Genomic DNA, 13,787 nt, shown 5'->3' with positions numbered 1-13,787 from the left:
AATCACAATTCAGGGAACCTTCAAGGTGAAAGGAGCCTGGATCTGGATAATGCCTGAAGCATCAGGTATTTTATTGGCAACATCGAGCAATCTGTGTTAGTCTATCAAATTTACATAATTTACATGGGTAAATCTTTTTATCCCAGCCTTTGGTGGAAGGAAATTCAGGAATGTGGTTTCATTTCCATACATTAGGAGCTGCAGAGGAGGCCCTCATGTGCAAATGCCCGTGGATATGTAGGTACCAAGATAATTGAATTTACATACTGCTTCAGAAGATTAAAGAAACAAAGGGTGACACCGAGGTGTCAAAACCAGCTTCCTTTGAGAAGTGGGATCGGGCAGCTCTGTTCCCCACTGATCATTTGTGTGTGGCCATTGTCACTGGGTTGATTCTGGCTTCTCTTCTGCAGCCCGAGGTTCCTCCCAGCCTGCTCCAGGGCTGCACACAGCTGAGCCTCCGGGCTGTCCTCACCTGCCTTGGCTGATTCCCTGCTCTGGCTTTCGGCCGAGCCCTCCTCACTTCATTGGAACGGGAGAAGGGCAGTGGTATCCATTTCTTACCTTCGGTGTCCTGACTTGGAATCGTGCATGAGCTGAACTCGGCAGGAACTGCGTGTCTGTGGAGCTACATCTAGGTATACAGAAGTGTGTTTAGTATTTCCCTTTAAAAGAGCATAAGAATTAGGAGTACTATAACTTCCTTCTGACACTAAATATGTAAATTCGACACTCACAGCTTACTGTTGTTTTTTTAAAGCTTGTTAAAGGTGCATTTTTCATAGAGTAGCATTGCAGGCAATAGCAATATGCATTGCAATTTTTGCAATGATATTGAATTGTAAAGGGTGCTTTTCTGTTTCCAGACTATTTTGCTTTCGTTTGCAAAAGTAGTTACTCTGATTTTTTAGAAAAGCTTTGTGAATTCATCAAATACCTTTAAGGAACTCCATCAGAGGTATTGATGTCTAGTGTCTATGGTTGTGTAGCTCAGCTTTATATGCTGCTGTAAAACTGAACTGTTTTACCTCCCACATTAGGTTGATAAATAATCTTTTAGTACTTCACTACTGGCTGTATAAATACAATTTTTATTCCTGTTTTCCAGAAACTGTGATGATTTGGAGTAAAGGCTGTGTTGGGGGTTTAGTTTTTGTGTTGGTATGTGATGTTATGTTTGGTCTTTGCATGAATTTACTTGTAAGGGACAGTGACAGCACTGTTACTCCTAATTTCTTTTTATGAGACACAAGCAATCAGTGCCTTCTCATTGCTGTCTCCTTGGCTTCACTTTTAGAGGCTACTAAAAGCTTAGGTTGATTTTCAATTTCTTTTCACAGTGCTCTTCTGAGGCTTTTCCCCACCATATTTGTTGTATGCAAAGCAGGAAGCAGAGGCATTAATTTGGAACTAAGGCACAGTTTTCAGTGATGTGTACCCCATTAGAGCTTGCGCTGCTTGCTCTCCCTTCAGGTCATTCCTATCCTCTCCTTGCCCCCAGGCACCATATATCCACTGGATTTTAAAAAATAAACCTCAGTGAGAGAATTCAGAGGTGAATTGGGGGATGTAAGTTTGGAGTTGGCCTCAGCTGTGGGCAGGAGCTGGTGTGGCTGGCAGAGGTAGATAAAGAGTTCTGTGGAAGTCATGTGGGGCTCTGTGGGGAGAGTTATCTGTTAATAAGAATTTGTAAAAATACTGCTGTGCCTTTCGTTTTATGTTAGTTTTATGGTGCAGTGTTGCTATGAGGTGTTTGCTAACTCTTGGTGTTTCTGGAAGTCCTTTGTGTGCAGGAAGGTATCAGGGCAAGGAAATAATTCAAAAATAAGCATAAGAAAAGCCAGTTGTTCATGGAAGGTGCCATGTGGACAATCACTGGTGGTCTGTACCATTACCCTGACGCTGCCAGAGGCTCAGAGTCCTCCTGTCAGGTGGTTTTGGGACAGATTTAGTGTGGAACACCTGTGCTAGTGTGCAGCTACAGAGTATCAGAAGCAGTTTAAAAATCAGGGTAGGTAGGTGGTTTGGAGAACATTGGACAAAATCTCTAGAAAATAGAATAGCTGCTGGTAGTTTTTAGTGCTTGAGGTTCTTATGGGAGCTAACTCTAGAGCAATTCCTTTTGTTATCTTTGGTAATTACAGTTCTTGAGAGATGCATTTTGATGTTGTTGCATCATTTTATTTTCTAAGAAGGAAAGGTAACTGTTATATTCACTTAACAATTGGATGTTTATGAGTGTAGCATGTTCACAACAGAAGAATATAAAGCCTAGATGATTTAAAAAACTGTTTACATTTGTGTCACTACAAGTAACAGCCAGAAAATGCTGCTTTGGAGTCCTGCAGAGGGATGGTTTTCAGTCGGTGGTGTCATTGCTGTTTAGTCCTCCAGAAGACTGCAGGTTGGTCTGTAGTTTGCATGTACAAACCATTGGTGCAGACACAGCTGCAGGGGAGAACCAGGTCACCAAAGGCCAGTGTTGCCAGCAGAAACTCAAAAAGCAAAGTACAAAGGTTACCTGGTAGAAAGAAGCACATAAAATGTTATTTGGAAATTGCACTGGGCACTGAATGCCCTTCCTGCTTGGCTTCATCTCTCAAATTCCTTTTCTGGTTTTGAAGAGTACTTTGGTCCTTTTCCCTGTACTTTTTTCCACTTCATTTACCTTTCAGTATACCCAGATTTTTTACTTTTTTTTTCTTTGTACACTATGGCACTAAGTTTACTACTCTTGGGTTAGTCCTCCCTAGATCTCCATTTTTTCTCTCCCAGCCCCCAAAGAATTTAAGTGTGTTAACCATACGTGACATATGTTATTTACTCTCTGCTGGTGTTGGGATATTTTTTGCATTTGGGGTTTTTTGTGGTTTGGTTTTGTTGGTTTTTTTTTTTTTCCAGTTCCCTTTTTGACTTAAATAGGTGTTGCTGAGGAAGGCAAGGCCTTTGAGATTTTCACACCACCAGACACATTGTGTATTGGAGTTTGAAAATCCCACGGGGGTCTTGGGCTATTTGTATTTCTGACCTGCTGAGCATCTTACTTTGTTTCTGATAGAGGGAAAGAATTTCTGAATTTACTGTTTGGCTGTCTGCATACCCTGCTGAGGATGCAGTTCAAGACAGAAGATGTTTAAGGAAGATTGTCCAAGTGCTAACCAGGGCTCCTCTAAACAAGGAAGGGTTCGTGCTTGGTGTACAGACAGCAGTGACAGGGACAGTGCAGGTGGGCCCAGGCAGCCTCAGGATGGGAGCAGGCACAGCAGAGTGCTGGTCCTGCTCCTAATTCATGGAGATGGACAAGACTGAATCCCCAGAAAACAAGTCCAAACCTAGAAGGAATTAAAGTTTGCAGTGTAGAATCCTAAAATGATTTGGGTGGAAAGGTTAAAGATTGCACCTCACTGCCATGGCAGGGACACCTTGCACTATCCCAGGTTGCTCCAAGCCCATCCAGCCTGGCCTGGGACACTTCCAGGGGTGGGGCAGCCACAACTTGCTTTACAATTTTACACTAAAGTAGTGTACAACAACCTGAAAGGAGCTTACAGCCAGGGCAGGGTCAGGCTTTACCCAAGCACCAAGTGACAGCATGAGAGGAAACTGCCTCAGCTGCACCAGGGGAGGTTTGGGTTGGATATTAGGAAACCTTTCTTCACCAAAAGCATTACCTAGCATTGAAACTGCCAGAGAAGTGGTGCACTCACCTTCCCTGGATGTGTATAAAAGATGGGGCACTCAGGGTATGGATTGGTGCTGGGCTTGGCAGCACTGGGTTAATGGTTAAACTTGCTCTTAAGGGTCTTTTCCAAGCGAAATGATTCCATGATTTTATTCTGTCCTGTGCCAGGTTTCAGTGAAATCGAGGAATTGTGGATTGAGCCACAACAGCAGGAGGTGAGGAGCACTCGTGTGCTTCTGCTGAAGTTTATTTACTTGTGGTAATGGCTGAGGTGTGTCTGTGTCTAAGCAGAGCTGCCTTATTTCTCTTTTCACGGCAGGAATCTGATGAATGCTGACCGGAAAGCGAGCAGCAGTTTCTGAACCCTCAGAGTGAAGAAAAACACCATTAGTCTGGCAGATTGTCAGCACCAAATGCTACATTAATTGTTGGCACAAGACTTGCTAGCAAAAAAAGAGACTTTCCTTTCTATTGTCAAAAAGAAAAATGAGGAGGGACTGATTATCTATGCTCAGTAGCTAACATTGTTCTGCTTTTTAGTATCCATCTAAAACAGATACAATACTTTTGACAACTCCTTTTATATTTTATTAAAAATAAAAAAACCACTTTATAATATACTGATAATCTGTATCTGGTTACATATCTAACTTATAGCATAATAAAATTACTTAAAGCTTTTACAAGCTGTGTGCAAACAATTGCAAAATTGCCCACGTGTTTAGAGATAGAGATATCACTCTCCAGATGTGTAGAATACTGAGAGTCTTCATGCTAGGCCAGTTTTACTTCCCCAGCACTTCAGAGGGTCTTTTTTACATCTCCTACTAGTGGTAGTAATGTAGGGAGATAATATTTTTTTAATATAAATGTTTATTTACACTTGAATTAGGTGACCTCTAGCTATGTTGAAAATTTTAGTAAGCTCAGAGTAATGACCTAATTCTATTTTTGTCTGAGTAATAGTAACAGCAGTGATGTTTTGTTTACTGAATTGTTGCTTTAACTATTAGGATGTGGTTATTAATTGTTGTGGTGGTGTTGTGAGGATCTCTAGGATGAGGTAAGAGATGAGAATTGACTCTTAAGTTCTTAGCAGGTTGATTTATTATATTATGATATTATATTAAAAGAAAAATATATGCTAAAATTACACTAAAGAAAGAGAAAGGAGACATCAGAAGGTTAGAAAAGAATGATAATAAAAAACTTGTGACAGGCCAGAGTCCCGACACAGCTGGACTGGGATTGGTCATTAACTGAAAACAATTCACATGGAACCAGTCAAAGATGCACCTGTTGGTAAACAACTTCTAAACCACATTCCAAGCAATCAGATAATTATTGTTACATTTTTTTTTTCTGAGATTTCTCAGGAGAAAAATCCTGGCAAAGGGATTTTCCATAAACCATGACAGTGACATTAGGATACCATTTTTTTTATACCCAGTATCATTCTGCACAAATTAGAGTCCAGCTGACATAAATGCATAACAATCATTTATTTGCATTCTGCAGTCTCTTTTGATAACTGGGAGCTTCTGTTTCCTCTGGGTGCTGTAAATAAATCTGGTGTGTGAAGAGTTGCAGTGAGAGGGAAGAGCAGAAAAGTTCTGCATAAAAAGGAAAAGCTGGGTGTTTAGTAGAGTTCTTCAATAAAAGCAGGTTTGGCAAGAATGTGAGGATGTAACTTAACAAGTTGGAAAGAATGTTATGACCATAATAAAGTTTTTTTGTCACAATTTCTTGTATGAGTAGTCAATGGAGATCTGCAGCAGCTGAATGCAGATAATGGGTGCTGTCCTAATTTCTGTCACTGCAAATATGCTGGGTTACAACTCACTTTCTAGTAAACCTGCTGGGCACCACAAAATGACAAAAATCTTTCTCTGTTTCTACATTTTGAATAAAGACCTTCTCTCTGTATTATTTCTCATACTCCATTTGGTTTAACTGAAAAGCTTCAGCATTAATTTACTTGGATGGGAAATACTGTGAGTAAAGCACTGGCTGGGGATTTGTAATAATGAGATTCTATTTCCAAGTGTGTCCCAGGCTCTGTGTGAGTTCAGAGGCTTATCCTGGTGTGTGTTTCTATCTGTGCATCGAGGGTGAGGCAGTTTTCTTTCTTTGCATGGTAAACTTGAATTCATGTCCTTGAACAAATACAATGGAAGTGATGCTGAGGACAGGGCTTGGGGATGGGCCTGGCAGTGCTGGGACAACTTGGATTCCATCACCTTAGAGGCCTTTTCCAGCCCTGATGAGTCCAAGTTTCTCTGCTGCTTTTAGGATAAATGCAAACACTTAATTGGAAAATACTTTGTAGCAGCTCTGCTAGTTGAAATCGATGACAAATAAGTTTTATGTGCTTTATAATAGGATGGGGAAAAGGTAAATGTATTTTTAAGTAGCCCCATTAAAAAAAAAGATCCATTTAAGTGATCACATATAGTTGTTCCAGCTGATGCACAGGCTCGCTTTGGTGACTGTCAGTGAAAATGGTTTTGTCAAAAGAAAATTTCCTTTATCATGCTTAAAAAAATAGAGGAGAAATTATTCTTAAAAAGTAGGTAGAGGCAGATTGTAGTGCAGCAGCTGAAGTATTTTTAAAGCATCATATCATAAGATTAAAAAGTTAGAGTCTTTAGAGTATTCTTGTCATGGGAATAGAAATTTGAATGATTAACCCCTTTCTATTTATAGCTGTTTTCTGAGTTATTTCGGTTCCATTTAACTTCTGGGTAAGCTTCAGGAGAAGGCAGAGCAATTCTTGCCTTAGTCTATCTCTGCAGCTCCTCATTTTAGTGTCCTCAAGTTACTTTCTTTTTCATGGGAATTTCACAAACCACGGCTGAATTCTCAGATTTATTTGTAGTTTGGTAACTTGTCAGCTTTTATTATGTCCAAGTACAGGATTTATAGAGGCCTTCAGCATTTTGTCTTGCCATCACTACGTGCCAGTTTTTAAAATCCTGGTATATCACTGCTTAGGGGTGAATTCCTGGGGTTATTGCCTCAGGAGAATGAGAGCTGCAGGCTCTGTGTGCTGTACTGATAAAGCTTGAAAGAACCAGACAATATATACCAGTTTCTGCAAAAGTTTTCCACTCTTTTGATGCCCTAAGTTGCTTCTTTATTGCTGATTTAACTGGGACTTGTTGGCCAGGAAAGTAGCATGTTACTCTTCAGGTGGTTTTTAGCTCTATTTGTGCAGTGATAAAGCATTTCTACCTATGTAATGACAATTTTCTTGAAAAAGAGGCAGTGGCTAGACCCCCCATACAAGAAGAGTTCTTCAAAATGGCAATATCCCTGAAACCTTAGGCTCAAGCACCTACATTTTGGTGATTAACAGACCCAGTTAAGCTGGAAAAAGATTTGTTGGGGTGTGGTGGCAAATGAAATGTTTGTTGTTAAACTTTCTGTCATTCTGTGATGTACTTTTTTCTTGCAATGTACAGGTGAGAAGTAAAGTAGGATTTTAAAGGGGCTTTGTTTTCTTTCTCACTTAATCTTGGGAGAAAATTTGAAAGGAGTTGAGGGAAATATTTTTTGAGCTTTTCTGCAGTCAAGTATGGTGCTGAGAAATTTCTATCTTGATCAAGCCATCATTGTTTGTGTGAAAACTGAAAAGCCTTTGCTTTCGTTTGCAAGAGTCACTTTTTGGGTGTCTGATTTTGTCATATTTTAATAATTGCTTTCCTAAATACAGATGCTGTCCTCCTGCTCCTGCAGTTTGGAGGTGAAGCAGGCTGGGGTGCAGAATGCAGTGAAGGTGTCACATGATCAGCTTTGGGAGAAGAAGGAGCTCATGGTCATTTATCAGGGTTTGTCATGACTGAGTGACAGCAGGATAAATAAACCAATAATATATAAAATATAGAATATAAAATAAACACTGCCCAGAGTGTACCTGGATGGAGCCTCTGCTCCATCCTCCCCAGCCTGCATGTGGAAGTGCCAGAGGAGGAGGAGGAGGAGGAGGAGGAGGTGCCATTGCTGGGGCAGTCACAGCCCAGCCCTGCTCAGCCTCTGCTCACAACATGCGAGGGAATTTCTCTCTGGAGGGCTCCTGGCACCCCAAAATGCTTCTGCTTCTCTCAGAAAGGAGCCTGTGAACCAGGTAGCTGGTGACTGGACTGCAAGCTTTCATTAATGAGGGAAGCCCTAAAATGCCAGTAGTCTGAATTCCTGAGCTGAGCACTGCAGCTGAGGAAGATGGAAGGGTTTGGGTTTGTTGGTTTGTTCTCACATCAAGTATTCTGTAATGTTAGGTGCTATGTCCAAAGGCAGTGTAAAAAATGTGAATACTATTCAAATCTGACTTTTGGATCCAGATTCAGATTTAAACTGTTAGTTTGAGGACAGGAGGATTGTCTTTTGTATTTGTTTTTCTTTTGTGGTGTGTTTTTGGTTTTGGTGGGTTTAGGATTTTGTTTGTTTATTTTTTGTTTTGTTTTTGTTTTTGAAACCAAGCACGCCCTTGCTTCTAGCCTGGGATTAGTTCAGATTTTGAGTTCTTAAAACTCAAAAATCTGAACTAATCCCAGGCTATAGTATTATAGCATATAGTATATAGTATATAGTATATATATGTGTATATATATATATATATATATATATATATATGCACACACACACATATATAGTATATATTATAGTATTATAAATTATCATGCTGAAATTATGCTTCATATTTTAAATATTTTTTCTATGAGGCCTCACTACCTGAAAGAAGAGGGAGTGGGGAGCAAGAGCAGATTAAAATGCACCCTTTTATGATCTAAAAGAGCTAATAGATTTGCTTTTGAGTGATGCATGTAGCTGGAGGTAAACTGCATTTATTAGATACTTGTATTTTTCCTTCTTCAGCACAGGAACTATTCTTAGTGATTACTTCTAGTTTCAGGTAGAATTTACTGTAGGCATGTTGTTAGTGATGGAATGCTGTTATTATTTATTATGTGGTAATATTTGGAATCAAAGAGCAAGATGGACTGCAGCAGCATGTCTGTAAAATAAATTTGGTGTTTCTGTGCTGGTTCATAGTCCCTTGCAATCCACACTTGGGAGTTTGTTTTAATCATAAAGAACAAAGCTTTTCAAGTGATACCCGGAGCAGGGTGGGCAGCACCTTCACAAAATGGCTCAGAATAATTAATAACTGACAAATTGTTCAGTCTTGCTTTTGAATTCTGTGTTCTCATTTCTATAAATTCAAATATGAGCACAACAAAAAGCAGAATTTGGGAACTAAATAGAAGTAAATTTGGGTAGTTTCACCATATTAGGCATTTCACAGAATGTAATTGGGAAGTGAAACGTGGGGACATGCAAATAGTGAAGAAAATAGACTACACAGATCACAAGAAACAGAAATCACAAGCAGTGCTACTAATTACATTTCAAGTAACTCAGTAATTGTGGTGGGATCTTCACAGAAACAGGATGAGGACTCGCTGCTGTATTTCTCTGTTTAAAGTGCAGGTAAATATTTATTCATGTAGTAACTTTTGGGTGGAACCAGGTGGTGTTTTTCAGTGTTTTTATGTCTGTGGCACAGTGGTGAGTAGAAAATGCATCAGCAATAAGGGCCATGTTCAGGCGTTCCTGAATTCAGAGGAAGTGCTTTGTCAGTCCTTGTGCACCTTGGCCTTTCAGAGTTTAGGGCAATCAGAGAGAAATAATGAAAAAGGACACCATAAACTTGAGAATGGTTGAAAAGATCTCATTAAACAAATAAAAGGTTTCTTTATTAAAAGTAATGGTGCAGGGGTAATTTTATTCGAGAGTAAGTCCTTGTGTTCTGCCCAGTAATTAACTCTAGATTCAGGAGCAGCTTAAAAACCAAAAGTATGGGATGTGATTGTGTTGTGATAGAAGACCAAAGAACCAGGAACAGGAATTGCTGTGCTGCTGGCAGTTAATGCCCCTGCCCTTGTCCCTGAGGCTTCTGTCCTTAAATACTGCTTCAGATGCAATGAAAATCCATGCAGAATCAAATATTTTATTATTGCCTGCAGCCTGTTGTAGGTTGTGGAAAGCTGAATTTGGGTGCCAGGGCTGCTGAGGGTGTGCAGGGATGGCAGCCAGGCTGGTTGGGGGTTCATTGACTCCTGCAAACACCTCTGTAGGTGTCACAAGGCCTTGTGCAGGATGCTGGCTCTGTCTGCACCTGCCTAAACTGCAGCTCAGTGGTTAGGCTGGCTCAGCTCAAGCCTTTGGGCCTCCCATTTCACGTGCAGGTGAGGATTTCTGGGGGATTTCTGGGAAGAGGAGCACTGCTCTGTGACCACAGCTTCCAGCTCTTCACTGCTCTCAGCCCATGCAGTGAGCCAGAGCTGGAGAAGCTGCAGGGAGGTGGAGGTGGAAGTGATCTGTGGGCCCTGGGAGGAATTCCATCTTCACATGGATGAGTCTGTTCAGGGGGAGCCATTCAGGGCTTTGTCCCAGCCCTGGGCTGCTGAGCCAGCTGGGTCATCACTTGTGCCCCGTGCTGCGGCGGAACTGGAAACCAGCTGGAAAGTGTTGCTCACTTGATTCTGTGTTTGGGGAGCACTATAAAGCTGGAAAGTGTTGCTCACTTGATTCTGTGTTTGGGGAGCACTATAAAGCTGGAAAGTGTTGCTCACTTGATTCTGTGTTTGGGGAGCACTATAAAGCTGGAAAGTGTTGCTCACTTGATTCTGTGTTTGTGGAGCACTATAAAGCTGGAAAGTGTTGCTGACTTGATTCTGTGTTTGTGGAGCACTATAAAGCTGGAAAGTGTTGCTGACTTGATTCTGTGTTTGGGGAGCACTATAAAGCTGGAAAGTGTTGCTGACTTGATTCTGTGTTTGGGGAGCACTATAAAGCTGGAAAGTGTTGCTCACTTGATTCTGTTTGGGGAGCACTATAAAGCTGGAAAGTGTTGCTCACTTGATTCTGTGTTTGTGGAGCACTATAAAGCAGATCTAAGCATTTGTTTGTGAGTCATCTGAAATAACAAACACACTGCTGTTTTCACAGAACCATCACAGCAGCCTTGCACTTTGTGCTTTTTGAAGCGTAGAGTAGCAGACAGAGCACATCCTCCAGCCCAGAGCCTCTCCTGGGAGCTTTTCTTCCCCTGCACTTGTCATTAGAAGTGATCAGCACTGGCTGCCAGCCCTGAGTGCTGAGGGCATCGCTGGGTCTCCCTCAGCACAGTCCTTGCCCATCTCCAGCTCAGCCCTCTGCCCTCGGGTCAGGGAATGTCTGCCTGTCTGGCACAGTGTGAGAGGAAAATTTGCTGTCTAGGAGCCTCTTTTTGTTAAGCTTCCCTAACAGTGATGTGTTCCCCTTCTGCTTTGCCCAGAGGCATTTCTTTTGGAGGTGACAGAGCAGGAAAAAAACGAGTGAAACGTTCTGGGAAAATAAAAACGAATTATTTTTGTTTAGGTTTCTGTTTGTTGATGCTAAATAGTGCAGGTGATTCCTTCCTGTCTGGAACTATTTGTTCCTGCTGCTTTAATGGAAAGTCCTTCATTTTCCAGTGCCAGTAAGTGCCAACAGTCTTTTGCTCTTAAGCTTATTGTAAGGAAAAGAGATTATTTTCCTCAAAACTCCAATCGGATAGAGTTCTAAGATAGAATTAGCAGGAGGGTTACTGGGTTACTGAACCTTGAGCACCATCAAGCAGGATACATCACTGGGAGAGGGAGGGACACACCCTCCCAGATAAATTCAAATGCCTGTAACTGACACCCTGTTAAAGAATCACTGTGGTCAAAAGAAAGGCTATGTTCAAAATAAAGGGGAAAACCTGCAAGATCGTTTCGATGTTGTCTTGCTGATCTAAACTGGAAGGGAACTCAGCAGCACGTGTAACCAAGTAAGAACATGATTCATTGTGAAGCTTGTGCGAGTATAAATGAGTTTTAACCGAGCCTGTTGGGCACTGAAGGGGATTTCAGAGGTGAGCCAGGGCTCAGTGAGGCAGAGCTCTGGGAAGGGTGAGCAAGGCTCCCTCTCACTGTGAGTCACTGTGGTGGGAGACAGGGCTCCTGCCCTCAGTCACCCACTGCAGAAATGTAATTATGGTATCGACTTCTGGATGAAGGCTTAACTGAATCTAGCCTTCAAATCATGTTTTTATCTGTTTAACTTAAAGAATAATACTGGAAAATGCTAAGTGCTCTCTGCTTTGCCCAGCTTCAGGAATAAGAATGGACATAACCTGACTTACAATTCTGACATAGATATCTCTTTTGAACTCATTTGGTGCTCTGCAATTTCTGTCTCTGCCTTTTTTTTTTTTCTTTTTCTGTGTCTTTTCTTGTGCAATGGGAACTTGTTGCTCTGTGCCTGTTCAGTTTTGGTTAAAAGATTTTGTACAAGATACGTGGGTTTCACATTTCAGAGAAGTCTGAGGCTTTTCAAAGGATATTACTGGTTTCTGACCAAGCACCAACACCTGCAAAAGTAGAGCACAAAGAAGAATGCTGTCCTGTGTGTAGCAGTGTGCTGTCCACTGTCAGTTTTGTCTCTTGATGTCACTGCAGAAATAGGTGCCACCTTTTAGAGGTCAGAGCTGCTCTGTGCTGCTGAGGGGACTCTGGGCACTGCTTTGCTGGGGCAGTGCTTGTGGTGAGCTCTGCTCCCTGCTCAGCTGGCACACACCACTGTGTAACAGACATGAAATATTCCTTTCTGAGCTAGGATTCAACCTGCATTTTCAGCCTGGGCCCTCAGCTGTGCATAGTGTGCAGAAGCTGGAAGTTGCTGTCATTTAGGCACTGCTCATTTAGGCACTGCTCAGTGTTTTAGTTCCTGCACTTGAGTTGTGATAGCTTAGTTACTGGCAGTGAATGCTCTTGAAGAATTTTGTGTCTGTTATTGTTGGAACTTCAGACTGAGTTGCTCTATATGTTTCAGTATTTTTTAAAGTTGAAGATACTTGGGGTATTTACTGATCCTTCACACTTTCTTGTCTCTGACTTGGTGAAATGGTGAGTTTCTTCATTGCTACAGCAGCTAATTCATTTTGATATTCACTTGTCCAGTCGTCAGCACTGCTGAGAGCATGAAATGCTCAAGGCAGCTTTGAGGGGACCAAAGCTGTGAACCAAAAGCTCTAAAATGCCCCAGCTGTGTATCACTGTCCTAAACTTCTGCCAGTCTCTCCTGATGCCTGTTTAGTGTTTTCTTCCAGGGCAAGAGATTTAATCACAGAGAAGTACCCAAGAAACTGCTGTGTTTTGTCATTCAGCCCACTCAGAGTTCCTTATCCTAAAGTAAACCTGGAGCATCCTCTCTGACAAATGGATTTTTTGTGTTCTCTGGAAGAATTGACAGAGCAGCAGCCTGTCAGATGGGCCTAGAAATTGTTTTAGAGCAGAAGACAATAGGGCCACAATTAGCCCAGTAATTTCTATGTGACACCTTACATTGCTTATGAATTATTTTTTTCTCTCTTCTCTTTTTCCTTTTCTCTGTCTTTGTGAGTGGCCTGTTCTCTTGGTTTGTAATTGTTTAACATTATGCCACACAGGAATTTTAGGCAAAAGTTTCCTGTAACTCCTCTCCCTTTCTGTCCTTGTGATATAATTTTTTTTGGTAATACATTCATAAGTGTTTCTTTGGACATAGGGAGTGTAGGTGAGGAGCTCTAAAAAGTTTTTCTATATTGTCACAGGCATTTTGATTGCCACCACAAAGTGTTATGATTGCTGAATTGCCTCATAAGATTGTTAATGTTTTAGAAAAAACAAGTCATGATTTACATAAAATCACTATCTATGTAATGAGGGTGTGATTAAAGGATTCACGAAAATTACTATTTTGCCAAATGCAATTTCTCATGCAGAAGTTGCAACTGGAATGGAAAAGGATTTCTGTTGGGTCCCTGGTGGGTGCTGTCAGAAGAAGTTACATGGGTGTGGGCCCAGAGTGGTTCTGTGGTGTGTTTCTGGCTGGGGTCACAGCCAGCAGACCCAGAAGAGAGCCTGTCTGTAGTGTCCAGCTGCCAGTTCTGTTTTTCCCATGTTCTCCAGAGAATTGCAGTGGGGAAGAGAGATGTCCTCAGAGAGTGCGGTTTGTAAGGCAGCTCCTCCGAGTCCTTCTGTCCTTAGGCAGTTCCCAA

The 13,787-nt window shown here is 41.5% G+C and overlaps 1 protein-coding gene across 1 annotated transcript in view; it reads left to right on the top strand.

Moving 5' to 3' along the window:
- The first annotated feature begins 524 nt into the window (after positions 1-524).
- Positions 525-13,787, top strand: part of PIK3CB (phosphatidylinositol-4,5-bisphosphate 3-kinase catalytic subunit beta) — a 68,101-nt gene continuing 54,838 nt past the window's right edge. Inside the window, exon 1 of the mRNA XM_036389175.1 lies at positions 525-638. The gene's annotated coding sequence lies outside the window, so the exon portion shown is untranslated. The remainder of the gene's footprint in view (positions 639-13,787) is intronic.

The sequence above is a fragment of the Molothrus ater genome, chromosome 10 (genome assembly GCF_012460135.2).
Source record: "Molothrus ater isolate BHLD 08-10-18 breed brown headed cowbird chromosome 10, BPBGC_Mater_1.1, whole genome shotgun sequence".
Lineage (NCBI taxonomy): Eukaryota > Metazoa > Chordata > Aves > Passeriformes > Icteridae > Molothrus > Molothrus ater.
The sequence above is the reverse complement of the archived record's forward strand: the minus strand, read 5'-3'. Positions and strand labels throughout refer to the sequence as shown.